General features: G+C 33.6%; 1 protein-coding gene across 1 annotated transcript in view; it reads left to right on the top strand.

The window, feature by feature from the left end:
- The first annotated feature begins 6,567 nt into the window (after nt 1-6,567).
- LOC111633870 (solute carrier family 25 member 46-like) overlaps nt 6,568-13,944 on the top strand; it is a 32,839-nt gene continuing 25,462 nt past the window's right edge. The window contains exon 1 of the mRNA XM_023378505.1: nt 6,568-6,849. The gene's annotated coding sequence lies outside the window, so the exon portion shown is untranslated. The remainder of the gene's footprint in view (nt 6,850-13,944) is intronic.

Below are 13,944 nucleotides of genomic sequence, written 5' to 3'. Positions count from 1 at the left end.
CTAAAATAACAAGGTAAATGTTATAATTAACAATAACATGTAAGAATAGTTAAACGCTGTATGTATCACATAAGTATGTATTGCATATAACAAAATAAATATATATTATTTACAATAAAATATAGTCTATGTATTTCACGTGAAGATATTTATTGACTATTATTAACAAATATTTATAATCTAATAATTTATGATACTAAACAAACTTAAAATTAAAAAGTAACACAATGTAAAATAATAAAATGAAGTTAAGGAAAATAAGATGCTCAGAATTCAGTACACATAGTTTCAATGAGCTCATATCTATCATTAGACAGATATAGCTAAATGCTATTTTTTGGATTACAGAGACGTATTATATAGAAAGATCTAACATACAACAATCCAGTTATATAATAGCTAAATGCATCAGTCCATTTCAACTATCAGTGAGAGGTAGGTTGAAATACTTATTCAGTCTATAAAAGCACCAGATGCACGTAGTTCAGTTGATTTCCATCTCTTATTGAAGTAGGTTGATATCACAGATGGAGCCAATTTCGGAGAAGGCCGTAATCGCAGATATTACAATTGTCGATTTTAACCATCAAAGTTCGTAAGAAAGAATGTCAGTAGGTTGAAATTCTTGAGCGTTATAGTTCATAGTTAAGAGGTTGATCCCATAGTTTCGGCTAAACAAGAAGATCATGATGAAGTGTGTAGTTGATTACACAAAAGTTGGTCCCATAATAAGGTTGGTCACACAAATAAATATTGATAACAGGAGGAAAAGTTGATCACACAAAGATAGTCGAAGGTTAAACATATCAGCATAGGTTGATAGCTGATTTGAATGCAATAAGCATCATATATATGATACAAGACTTCTATTTCTTTGTCAGAACATCAAGGATGTCTACATGGCAGAAATTAATTAATACACTCTTTCCAACAAAACACCTAATCGAAAATCATTATGACACTCTGTACTAAGATATTTACCAGAACATGTAACTAAAATCACTTAATAAAAAGAAATAACTCAATAACCAAACAAAACCTCATCCTCAACCACATGGTATAGATACTTGAAGACGTTACGAAACGGTCTTCTTGCTCGCCTACGATCCAACTCCAGCCAGAAAACCCTTCAGACCACTTTCTCCATAGCCTCCGTGCGTCTAATGCCTCAACCCAATCACCGACTCTAAAGATACTCCTAATACGACCGCCATAGACTACCCACCGTCAACAACCTTCCTCAACCAACAATCACAAATCACTCCCAGCGCAGAGGAAGCTGCATATTTCACAAAACTTCGTACAAGAGAGACCTCGCATGTTCTAAAAGACGAAATGACCACAACCAAAGCTAAAAAACCCAAAACAAAACCCACCAAACATGAATCTGAACGAAACGCCTCAACCTCCTCCCTCCCCTCTTTATCACAACGTCGACCTATCCACCACCGTCCAAAAACCCGACTAAGCGTTCATGAAACTGCTCCAGTAGAATGCTACCAGCCTTACTAACAAAATCACACAAATTAAAACTCAGGGCACTTGGAAAAATTACGATATCATCACTATCCAGGAATCATGGTTACAACCAACTCATACACTAGATTTACCAGGTTAAAACGCTTACCACACATACAGCACCTTAATAAAGGTGACGGTCTCATCACCTACGTCCATAAATACCTACCTGAACCCTCGGTAATATTAAATAGTGCCATCTCCCCGATGACCCCGAGTGGATCATCTTAACCATCTACACTCCCTTTCCGTCCGGCTCATAAACGCCTATTTCCCTCCCCAGACTACTGCCTGCAACTTAAACTCTCATCTCGACAACCTATTTACTCTCTCTCCCCCCTCGTCCCTTCTATCATCTGTGGCGACTTTAACGCGCAACATGATACGTGGGGCAACATCAGCAATGACTTCAGAGGTCGCAGAATTGTCCATCTGATTACCTGCTCCGATCTAGTTTCCCTCAATAACGGTCAAAGCACTCATTACAACCTCAACAACCATAACACGACAATCGATATGACCCTCGTATCTACCTCGGTCGCTACACATGCCTATTGGACTCTATTCTTCAGTCATGATAGTAGGCACCGTATGATCTCCATCGACTTCCCCACAATTAAAGGTCGTCGTTCCTCCCAAAATCGTCATTCACTATCGCCATGAATCCTGCATATTCCCAAAACAATCATAATTGGCCTGATGGCAACAACTGGACGTACGAGAATCTTGTTAACCAGTACCAAACTCGATCAGCGACCAGCATCGAGTTTGTTCCCCACAGTAATCACCCCGCTCCGCCTTGGTGAACCAGCGAATGCAGGAAAAAACTGGCTCGCAAGCGACACATGTACTGTACTATAAATTTACAAAAAACATTAACGCAACGAACTGGATGGCTTACAAACACGCCAAATCTGCGCTACAACAGACCATTTTAGATAGCAAGCGCGATTACTGGAAACATATGGCCAGCACTCTTCATTATAAAATCAACGTCTGGAAAATCATCCACCAGCTACGCATGACCGCCTCCACTCCGCCGGACCACTTCATTCTCAAAACCAACGGCGATGTAATAACGGACCTATACAACCAAGCAGAAGCATTTGCACATCACTTTATTCCGCATTCTACTGAAATCATCTTAAAAGTTAGACATCCGCCTTCCTCCTAACGCTAATGCGTCGACCGGCCTGACCGACTACAATTCTCCCTTCTCGAATCAGTAGTTGAATGTGGCCATCCAAAAGACTAGAAACTCCACCCCCGGCACGGACGGCATTCCCATGTCCGGACTGCATAATTTTACCTAGCTCAACAGAATTTATGCATTTAGTACGTAATCCTGTTGCACATTTTCTCTCGTATAAATCAGATTAAACATATACGAGCGTTACTCGTAAGCAACAATATATACGAAGTAGGGTTTCTCATTTCCCTGTCTTTTGCTTGTCTGAGATTCAGGGACAAAAGTGAACTGCTTCCCGGGATCCCGGGATAGAATTAATTATTTTTAAGATAAACAAAATATCTTGAAATCAAATGATATAAATATTTTTCGTTTTTTAAAGTAATTTAATACGTTCTGCAACTTCCAAAATCATATTAATAATGCTGTGTAAGATATATACAGTAAAACCTGTCTATGGCGACCACCCACGGTTTCTTCAAAAAGTGGTCTTTTAGACAGGTGATCGTCCAATACAGGTGGTGATGTAATACCGTATTTCCGCACGTATTTTGCGCACTTTTTAGCCATTTCTACTAAGCAAAACTCGAGGTGAGCAAAAATAAGCGAATTTTTTCAACGATAGGGTATTGTATTTTATTCTTATCGGATAACCCGATTTACAGGAGTCGTCATGATATTATAAGGCAAATTTAACACCAATATTTTAAAGATTAATACAATACTCGCATTTTCTCGATTATAACGCACACTTTCTTTTTTCCGTCTTAATTAATTCGACTCGGTTCTTTTCGTTCGCTCCACAGTTACGTGTATTATGTCATCAATATACAAGCGCTTCCTATCTCTCCATCACTTTGCTTTTGATTTTCGTTAGTTTAATCTTATTTCAACTTTAAAAATACTGTATTTTTTAAATATTTTCTTAATTAATTAAGTACGATAAGAAAAATTATTAATTAAAAATAAAACGATTTTATTATTTTTTCTCATTACAGTATACGATTTCATTACAATCGCGGAATCGAAAAAGGAAGTAAAACTGATTTTTGCATTAATGCGTTTATTGTTTTTTGAATATTTTGCCTGCGAAAATTACTTGGATATTATTTTTCTAAAAATATCGTGGAAATAAGGTAGGTTGATACAGAAACTATTTATCGCACGTGTACTGTATATGAGCTTCAAAATAAATAAATAAAAATAGATTTTATCAAACGATGAGATCAGCCGATTAATTGTATCGTGTACAATATTTTACACCCCCAAGGAAAATACTGTAGGTCTAGGGTAAAATAAATTTTGTTTTCCCACAGTTAAACTTCGCCGCTAATTGCTGTTGTGATAACTTTAATACGATCTTCTAACGACAGCACTTTGCATTTCGGACATTTTCCAACAAACTGAAATGAATTTCCTTTGTTGCTAGACTAATTTATTAACACCTGCACCTAATTTCGAGGGTGGGAGAAGTGCCCGGGATGGGTTCGAACGAGAGTTTAGACTAATTCATTATATTAGGAGGTGGAAACGTTGTTGAGATGGGTTCTTACAATAGTTTAGACCAGATACATTCGCGAAAGTGGTCGCTTATTACAGGTGTTGTATGTTGTTTCGGACCAAAAATCGATGCCCGCGGTCGCGTTACACAGGTGGTCGTTTAATACAGGTAATTTATTCGAAGACTCTATGGATAAACTATTCCGTGCCAGAAATTTTTGCCCGTTTTGACAGGTGCCCTTCAAATGCAGGTGGTCGCCTAAGCAGTTTTCACTGTATTAAAAATTACCTTTGAATTACGTAGAAATTTTCACAAATAGAAAAAAAATTTATTAAAGTTTGCTGGAAACTGCATACAACATCAACAACAAAAGAAACCTGCTCTGAATTGACTTGAAAATTAAAAAAAATGAACTTCAATCAAACTTCTAAGTTAGAAGGTAATTTTCGTTATTTAAATAAAACATAATACAAAATATTATTGTAAATTTTTATAATAAGATTTTAAAAAGCAAAGATAGTCAATACTCCGATTACTCAATTTGATTCTTATTTTAGTAATGAAAAGTCCTGTTCCGAGAATGCCCTTTCCGATTCAATTGATGTGAGTGGAATTCTGTCTTCTCTGAAATGCCTTAAACACGTCATGTGTTTTTTCGCTTGTAGCCTGGAAGATTTCTAGTGTAGTATAGTAAGACCCCGCTTAACGTGGGGGATGCGTTCCTAGACGACAAAGCGCTAAACAAAACAGCGTTAAACGAGGTCATTTTAACATAGAGTAAATAGGGATAGGGGAACACGCGACCGAAAATAAAAAAAAAATTTACTTTAATTTTAAGTTATTTTTATATTAATTTGTATAATAATATATGTTAAATAACAAACATATGCGCACAGAAATGTATAATAATATATTAATTAGTTCATTGTTTTTTATATTAATAGTTCATTTTTTTCTGACGAAAGTCCTGACTTTTCTGAAATACTTTTTTTTTCTTTTTGCAATAAAGTCGGAAAGTTTCATTTGTCGTTTTAATCTTTCCTTAATCAAATTTCGGTAGCAGAAGATCGCATCCAAAGCGCCTCGTTTTGCTTTTGCACTCCTTTCAAAATCTAGATCATTCGCTACAATTTGATCAACGATTTCGGTTATCATTACCATACTTTTACTAAGGAAATCTGTAGAGAAATTTTTTGGGTTCTTCGTTTTCAGAATCATTATTTTCCAGTTCTACATAGATTCCTTGTTCTGCCAGTTCTTGAAGGTCGTCGTTGATATGACTGTCACCAAATACTTGCGGTAACTCCTCAATATCCTGTTCGTCTACATCTCCTAGCCCTGCTGTATCGATTAGGTTGAGTTTGATGAACCTAACGATACAGAAGTTCGTTGAGAATTTTTGGATATCTTGAATCATAACTTCTTCCACACTTTGTTCGTGCATTTATCAGTTAATTCTTGCCAAGCGAAGCCGATATTGTCCATGGCATCCATGATGTTATATTTTTTCCAAAATTGCATCAAACAAACATAGATTTAAAGAAAGTACGCCTTTTTTCCACCTTTTTCTGATTGGTTCGTAAATAATCGTATTATGTACGAATCAATAAATGCCGCGATAATTTAAATCAGCGTAAATTTTGAGCTTTTTTTTAGGCTTCGAGCAGATGGCGTTATATCGAATCAGCGTTAAGCGAGGCAGTGTTAAGCGTGGTTTTACTGTACTTTTTTTGCTCTCTATTATTCTTGATTTGTCTACCTTGGCTGCTTTAATAAAATAGAAACATTATGCTTATAGCCCAATAATTCGTCAGTTCGTTTGTCTTTAATAATCAGGTTTATGAAGAAAACTTCATACTTGCAGACTTCATACTCGTTTGTATCATTGCCCAATTTGCACAACCTGGCGTTATGCAGTTATTGAAGCTACCGGGCATGGTTAAAAATTAAGACAGATGTTACAGGTTCTGACAAGTAAAGAATTTTCAGAGTCTTGCCACAAATAAGCCACTTATTGATTATTGACCGTTTGTAACATGCCATAACTAGCAAAAATTTAAAAAAACTAATAAGTAGGTTTAAAATTAATAAATACAAATGTATTCTGACAGTTTATGAGTTAATTATACTTTGTATTTGCAAAATTTCCTCAACCTTAACACAAAATAAGAAAAAAGTGAATTTTTAAGAAATTTTCGGGATTTCCCGGGTTAAAAAAACAACCGGAATCCCGGGATCCCGTTTGAGAAATCCTAATACGAAGCACTAGGGAACTTTTTCTATCCGTTGCAACGTTCAGGCTTCGGGGTATAGTAGCGCCCCTGCCGGCCACCGCGAGAAACCGTTTTGTCTCCCTGCTCGTTCCCGAAATGCGATAGCCGCTCTTATCTTGTAAGCAACGATAATACTGTAATAATAATTTAAGCTGGCAACATTGCTAACTCCGATAGGCCACGAGCTGAGTGTGAGGTTAAATATGAATTTAACATAAACTACTAGCGCTAGTCACTGTCTTTATAACCAGTTATTGTACTATTATTAAATGAATATATAATGTCTGGTAAAGTTATCATGGAAGAAGATTTTATAGGAGATGCTTCTTCAATTCCTATCCCTTCCAATTTGCCAAATGATGAAAGTGGTATGTAATCAATTAACTTTATGCATGCTCTTTAATTAAAGAAAATTAATGTAAATATTAAAATCACATTCCATTTTATGGAGCTCTTCATTTGATAAACCTCAGCTTTGATTTACATCTTTTTAATTACTTAAATATTTCAGATTATTTTGATAATTATTAATCATTTTCAACAAAATATGAATTAAAACTTATGTAAATTTCTATTTAAAAGTTTTTTAAGTAAGTCATTGGGCAAAAAATTTTATAGTAAAATTCTTAGTATTTTGCATTTGACATGGTTTATATTTTTCTTACAGTAGCACCTGCTTGACTTATTTCAGGGAGATTCCATTGGTGTACAATGGGTTAAAAATGTTCTTGATCGGTTTGACTGCCCTCCATTCTGTTATGTCGAGAAACTAAGTTACTACGTGTCTGTTTTCAATCGGCAACTCTCTTCGATTGATACGATGACTGGACACCACTTCTTTAGTTATGCAAAATTAACGAAACCTTGCATGCCAATGAAGATTGCTTTGTTCATTTATGAATAAAATCAAATTCCCAATATATTCTATTTTTTTTTTCACTTTTCCACATTTTTGTTAGAGCTATGTCCTTGCACCACTTTGCTTTACCCTTTCTTAATTCAAATGCTAAACATATTCTAATAGAAAATTTTGTTACTTCTTGGATTTTATCTGAAACTGACAATATTGCCAATTTAAATGTTACAAAATTATGTCTTGAATTTGTCAAAAAGATTGAAAATTTAATTATGCAAGATAATTTATATTTGTTAGGAAATTTGTTTGGATTCTTCAGATCATTCTGTTCTTGTAACAAATTTAGTTTATTTCATTCTATTCTCATATTCTCATTATGTATGTATGTATTTATATATATATATAAAATCTCTTGTTTAATGCTGCTTTATCATCATTCAGATATATGATAATGAAGAGAGATTAAAGAATTTTTAAATATAGTTTGCATAAACTTAAATATTTGTAACTTTGCTGAAATTAAGATTATTAATATAATATTGGTTACAGAAAAAAAAATTAACAAATAAATCATGACAAATAAGTAAATGATAAATTGTGAGAAAGATTAACTGTAAGGATCACTAGGAAAATATCTTAAAATATTATCAGTTTCCATTATTTTTTAGTTTACTTTTATTAGATTTATCATTTAATTTATGATGGATTTCAATTAGTAAAATGATAAACTGATAGATTGTTCTTATTAGTTTTTCTGAAAAATCTATGGTTTATGAAAATGATCAAACAGAATTTATTTCTTGTTTCTGGTAACAAGGAATTAAATCTTGTTTGCCTAGCTGTCATATCTGTCTGTTTTATACTGTATAAGTGGGTTAGTTAACTGTGTTGATAGGTAATTGTTTTTATAATTAACCATAGTAACTATATAATTATTTCTTTCTAACCTGTTACCGGTGCGTCTACTAACTCTTAACGATCCAAAACGAACCAAAACTAACGTTTTCGAACCCTTATAACGGTTCTTCTTCAGGTTTTTTCGAATCTCCGATGGAAAATGCAGCTCGTAAAAACTTTAAATTCAAAATATGTAAGTTCGAATGCACGTTTCCCGTTTCCGTCGTTGTATGTCATGCGCAGTCGACTCCAAAATGAGCTATCATAAATTACTATTCATAAACGCTAGCCACGCTGTTGATAACGTAATCTCTTCTTTATAATTGATGCATTGATTATCCTTAAGGTTAGCNAAAACTTTAAATTCGAAATATGTAAGTTCGAATGCACGTTTCCCGTTTCCGTCGTTGTATGTCATGCGCAGTCGACTCCAAACGGGCTATCATAAATTACTATTCATAAACGCTAGCCACGCTGTTGATAACGTAATCTCTTCTTTATAATTGATGCATTGATTATCCTTAAGGTTAGCTAAGTATATGCTGGCCGCCTCTAGCCATCTGATATGGTGTACGTGCCGTGCGGTGCGGATAATTCTTGCTTTCTTAAATTCGGGGTCTATATCTGGATCGGAAGCATATACTGCTAGGGCCGTCGTGTTCCTAGATAGAGACCCCGTGTTTAAGAAAGCAAGAATTATCCTCACCACACGGCACGTACACTATATCAGATGGCTAGAGGCAGCCAGCATATACTTAGCTAACCTTAAGGATAATCAATGCATCAATTATAAAGAAGAGATTATGTTATCAACGGTGTGGCTAGCGTTTATGAATAGTAATTTATGATAGCTCATTTTGGAGTCGACTGCGCATGACATACAACAACGGAAACGGAAAACGTGCATTCGAACTTACATATTTCGAATTTAAAGTTTTTACAAGCTGCATTTTCCATCGGAGATTCGAAAAAACCTGAAGAAGAACCGTTATAAGGGTTCGAAAACGTTAGTTTTGGTTCGTTTTGGATCGTTAAGANAAGTTATCTAGTTCTTTAAAGAATACATAAACATTTCAAATAGATTCTTACATATTTATATGGAGTACTAATGATGTGTGTCACACTTGTACTTATGCATAAAGCTACCGGGCATGGTTAAAAATTAAGACAGCATAAGCACAATTATTCCCAATATTACAGGTTCTGACAAGTAAAGAATTTTCAGTCTTGCCACATTTTCTGTTCCTCTTCAAGCAAAATACAGAATATTTTCAGATATAAGGATTGATGAAGTGAATTAAAACAGAAAATAATAAGCAGGTGTATATGATATCACATTTAAGAGAGGGTAGAAGTTATATGTTGGAGCTATAAGTTTATCTGTAATCACTAGAATATAAGAACATAAAAGGATATTAAGGAACAGCAGAAAAATTATATTGCACTTACTTGTTAGTTGAGAAGAATGGAGAAAAGAAGTAAAGATACAATGGAAATTAGAGAGGAAGTATTGATTGTCAAAAAGAATAAATATATGAAAGTCTGAAAAATAATGGCCTATACCAGGGGTCGGCAACCTGCGGCTCGCGAGCCGCATGTGGCTTGTGGCTCTTTGGATGTGAAGCTGCGGCTCTTTAGTTCCATATGCAAATATTATTTATTTTATCAAAAAAAAATTAAAAATCATTCTGAATCGATTAACGAGGATTAGGCACTGATTCTATCTCTCAGCTACCTGTACTCGCTTTTCACGGCACCCCTCCCCCGTGACACGCGTCGTCACTGTCGTCAGTCCGTCGGAAGCTCTCGAATGATGCCGTCGTCGGATGTTTCTATTATCTAATTTGTTGTGAAAAACACTACTTATATATGAATAAATAGATATTTTTTCTTATGAATAAATAGATTAGTTTTTTTTATCAAAAAACTTTTTGTATGCGAGTACTATTTATTGTTGGCAAGAAAAAATTTTGTAGCTCTAAAAACTTTGAAATTTTGTAAATTGTAATTTTGGCTCTTCCGACTCAAAAGGTTGCTGACCTTTGGCCTATATGAATAAAAATGAAGGAAATGCTAATAAGCATAAGATAAAGTAAATACTTCAAGCAAAAGATAGAAGCAAAAGCATTTCCTCTGTTTGGTATCAATAATGTTACCTTTTACCTCTGAGCAAATGCTTCTGGTAAAAGAGTAAAAGATTCTTGACATGCAGATAATGACACATTTAATCTCGTCCCTATGTTCTATTTTATTAGCTGTATTCAATTCATATTAATTGTATGTGTTGGCCTTTGTTAATTAGTGTAGATATCCAACTAATTTCAATGCTAGTGAACATGCATCTTGCATCATAAGTAGCTTGTTTGTTTAATGTAAGTTTTCCTTTTCAATTAATGTACTCATCTCCATGAAGTCTAGGTTTTTTTATTCCTATGTGAGTGCAGTTGGAAAGTAGTATTTATTTTGTCATAGCTGTTTTGCTTCCAAGACAGAATGATCTGTTGTAGGAAATTTTATTCAACAATCAGCCTGAAGTATTTTCTCCACAACATTGCTCACAGTTCGTGACACTGTTGACTTCTCTGCAACAAGTTCTCCTGTGCCTTTTTCGAATGCAGGATCAGCTAAATATCTTAAACATATTTTCATTTTTTTGTAAAGAAGTTAGTACACCACTGTATGATTCAGTCGTCACTCCTAAAAAATTGTGCACCAACCATTCAACCCTTTATTCTTCAAACTTAAATAACATCTTGAAATCACAGACTTGTGGAGAGGAACAAAGTTTATAACATTTAACCTCTAAAGGAGGTTAAATATTATAAACTTTGGAGGAGGGAACAATCCTCCTTAACAGCTTGTTTATTTATCATTTAACTACTTCAGCCATGGTTAAATATTAACAGAAAATAAACCTAGATAAAAGCAAAAACAAACCACACTTCTTGCAGTTGAGTCTATGTCTAACTAGATAAATCTGTTTTGAAGGATATGCTTATAATTCAAAATAAATGCTTACTTTTATTCATATGGAAAAATTATTATTTAAGCAAAACCTTCATTCAAAAGCATTTGCTTCATGCTCATAAAGTATAAAGTTTTGCTTCTATTTTTATTCATATGGCTAAAAGGATTTCCTTTAAATTTTACAAGAATAAGATATGCTTGTTGTTCATATGGCTCAATATGATCAACATTAAGGACTGAAAGCTGTCTAATGATTGGAAGTATGAATAAGAAATATGAATGATTAGATACATCATTAAATCAAAACAATACAAATATAATTCATGTTGTTTGGAAAAACATTTTTGTTCAATAGAGGACAAACAACAACAGAATAGTCTTTGAATCAGGGCATTTGAATTAGAACAATATATATTCAAGATTATGGAAACTTTCAAGTGTGAAGATGTACAGAATATATGTATACACACCTGAAAATGGATGTTTGCTAAAGTGTGAAGTACTCTGGTATTTGAGAAATACTTAATGTATATAAGTCTGCAATAAAACAGAGGTTATAATTTCAATTTTATTTTTAAGAAATTGAAATACTGGTATTTCATTTAATTTGAATAGGCTATTATAAGGCTACTTTTTAATAATTAAATATTTAATTATTAAAGTATCTTGATAATCTGGTAGATTGTTTGGCTTTAGCTAATGTCAGTTTTTTGGTATTAAAAAATCAAAAATGCTTAGTTTTATGTGAACCACTAGGTTTTTTTTTAGTAGGGGAGAGCTAAAATAAATGTAATGATTTCCATTCTGAAACACATCAGCAGTATTGGTCTAGGATTTGTCATGTAAAACAAAAGAATGACAATTAATTTTTGTGATTTCATTCTTTTGAAAGAATAAGAAGGATGAAAAAGCTTATAGTAAAGAGACAGAAGTCCTGTTTGTATATACAGTAGAACTTCGATTATCCGGACTAATTGGGGATGAAGGTAGTCCGGATAAGGAAAAATTCAGATAATCGAAATAAATACTTTAATTTGTCTTTTAATGATAATACAACATGTTTTCTTTTCGATGACATATCAGTAATATTAAAAATAAATACTGTATTTAAATCGTGATCAAATTTTCAAGAAACAAACGTTCATATTGAATTTGGACTTCTACTGACCAGCGCTAACAAACTACCTATTGTTTAAAAGGCCATCTGGTGGTGCAAGAAGAAGGATTTTATAAAATAAAAAGCAGTTGAAAACTGCATTTTTATGAATAAAAATTTGACAAATTATCGTTTTATGACAAGTAAAACTTTTTTGTTGCGTTTGCGGATTTTAAGTAATGTATAAACCTTTGAGGCGCAAGGCCCTTCGGACCGCAAGGCATAGGTGGTGGCCCACATTGCCCATATGCTGCCCATACGCCTCCCTTGGTCATAGAAATGATGTAATTTGAATATAAATTATTTATAAATACGTATGTCAAGTTATATTTTTATTACNTGCATAAACCGCGAGGTATAGGTGGTGGCCCACATTGCCCATACACCGCCCTTGATCATAGAAATGATGTAATTTGAATATAAATTATTTATAAATACATATGTCAAGTTATATTTTTATTATGACGCAAAATATATTTAAGAGTTTACAACCACTGTGCTGTGGGTGAGACGTTGTTGAAACAAAAAAAGTTATGCATTCTATCACGTACATAAACAGTATCTTAATTCAGTAAGTGCAAATCAGCAAATTCATAAAATTTTTGTTTATTTTGAACAATCCAGATAATCGAAAATCCGGATAATCGAGGTTCTACTGTATTTGGATGATTGCAAATCAGATATGTCTATTAAATGAAATTTCTTAACTTGTTTAATTAAAAAACTAAATCACTAATATTTCTTGGTAAATATCAACTGTAAAAACATCAAAATAACATTTGAATAGAATAATCAAGAGACAAATGAAAATTGTTCATATAATTTTTGATTTAACAAAACTTTTGATGAATCAAGTCAATTTTTTGACCAACTGAAGTTTTAATTGTAAGATTCTGACATTGGTTGAATGTGAAATTAAATTGTAGCGCAAAGTTATCTAGTTCTTTAAAGAATACATAAACATTTCAAATAGATTCTTACATATTTATATGGAGTACTAATGATGTGTGTCACACTTGTACTTATGCATATACAGTCGACCCCCCCCTATAACACAGTAGATGTGTTCCGTTCTTTATGAATCCATTTTGTATGAGTCCTTGCCAATCACAGCCTGGCATGTATGCACTTTACGGACTACGGCTGTTTGAAAGGTTTTCTTCCATAAAATTAATCAATTCCTAGACTAATTCGACTCAACATTTCCAAAATATGTATATTTTTTTGGGAATAATCCGTATAAACTATGCTATAAACAAAAAATTGTAGGATTACTTACCGAGTGTGCACCGTTCAACGTCGCCATTGCTTAAGCTTGTTTTCGTCGTGGAGCAGCGTACCAAACGGCGGCCGCGATTTCTGATAAGTTATTTTTCTGCGAAAACTTTGTTGAACTTTGGAGACATCATTAATATAAATAATGGCCATTGAATAAGAATTGTTTCTTTCACAAGAAATGTATAAAATTAGTGCTGTATTAGACTTACGGTACCTAATTTACATAGTGTACAGATGATAATAAACTCAACTTACTCACCTAAACTCTCTGTAGCGTGGTGCTGGACGGCAGAAAGTATATATATATAA

Source organism: Centruroides sculpturatus, unplaced genomic scaffold (genome assembly GCF_000671375.1).
Source record: "Centruroides sculpturatus isolate CEXI.00-Female unplaced genomic scaffold, Cexi_2.0 scaffold804, whole genome shotgun sequence".
Taxonomy (NCBI): Eukaryota; Metazoa; Arthropoda; class Arachnida; order Scorpiones; family Buthidae; genus Centruroides; species Centruroides sculpturatus.
The sequence above is the reverse complement of the archived record's forward strand: the minus strand, read 5'-3'. Positions and strand labels throughout refer to the sequence as shown.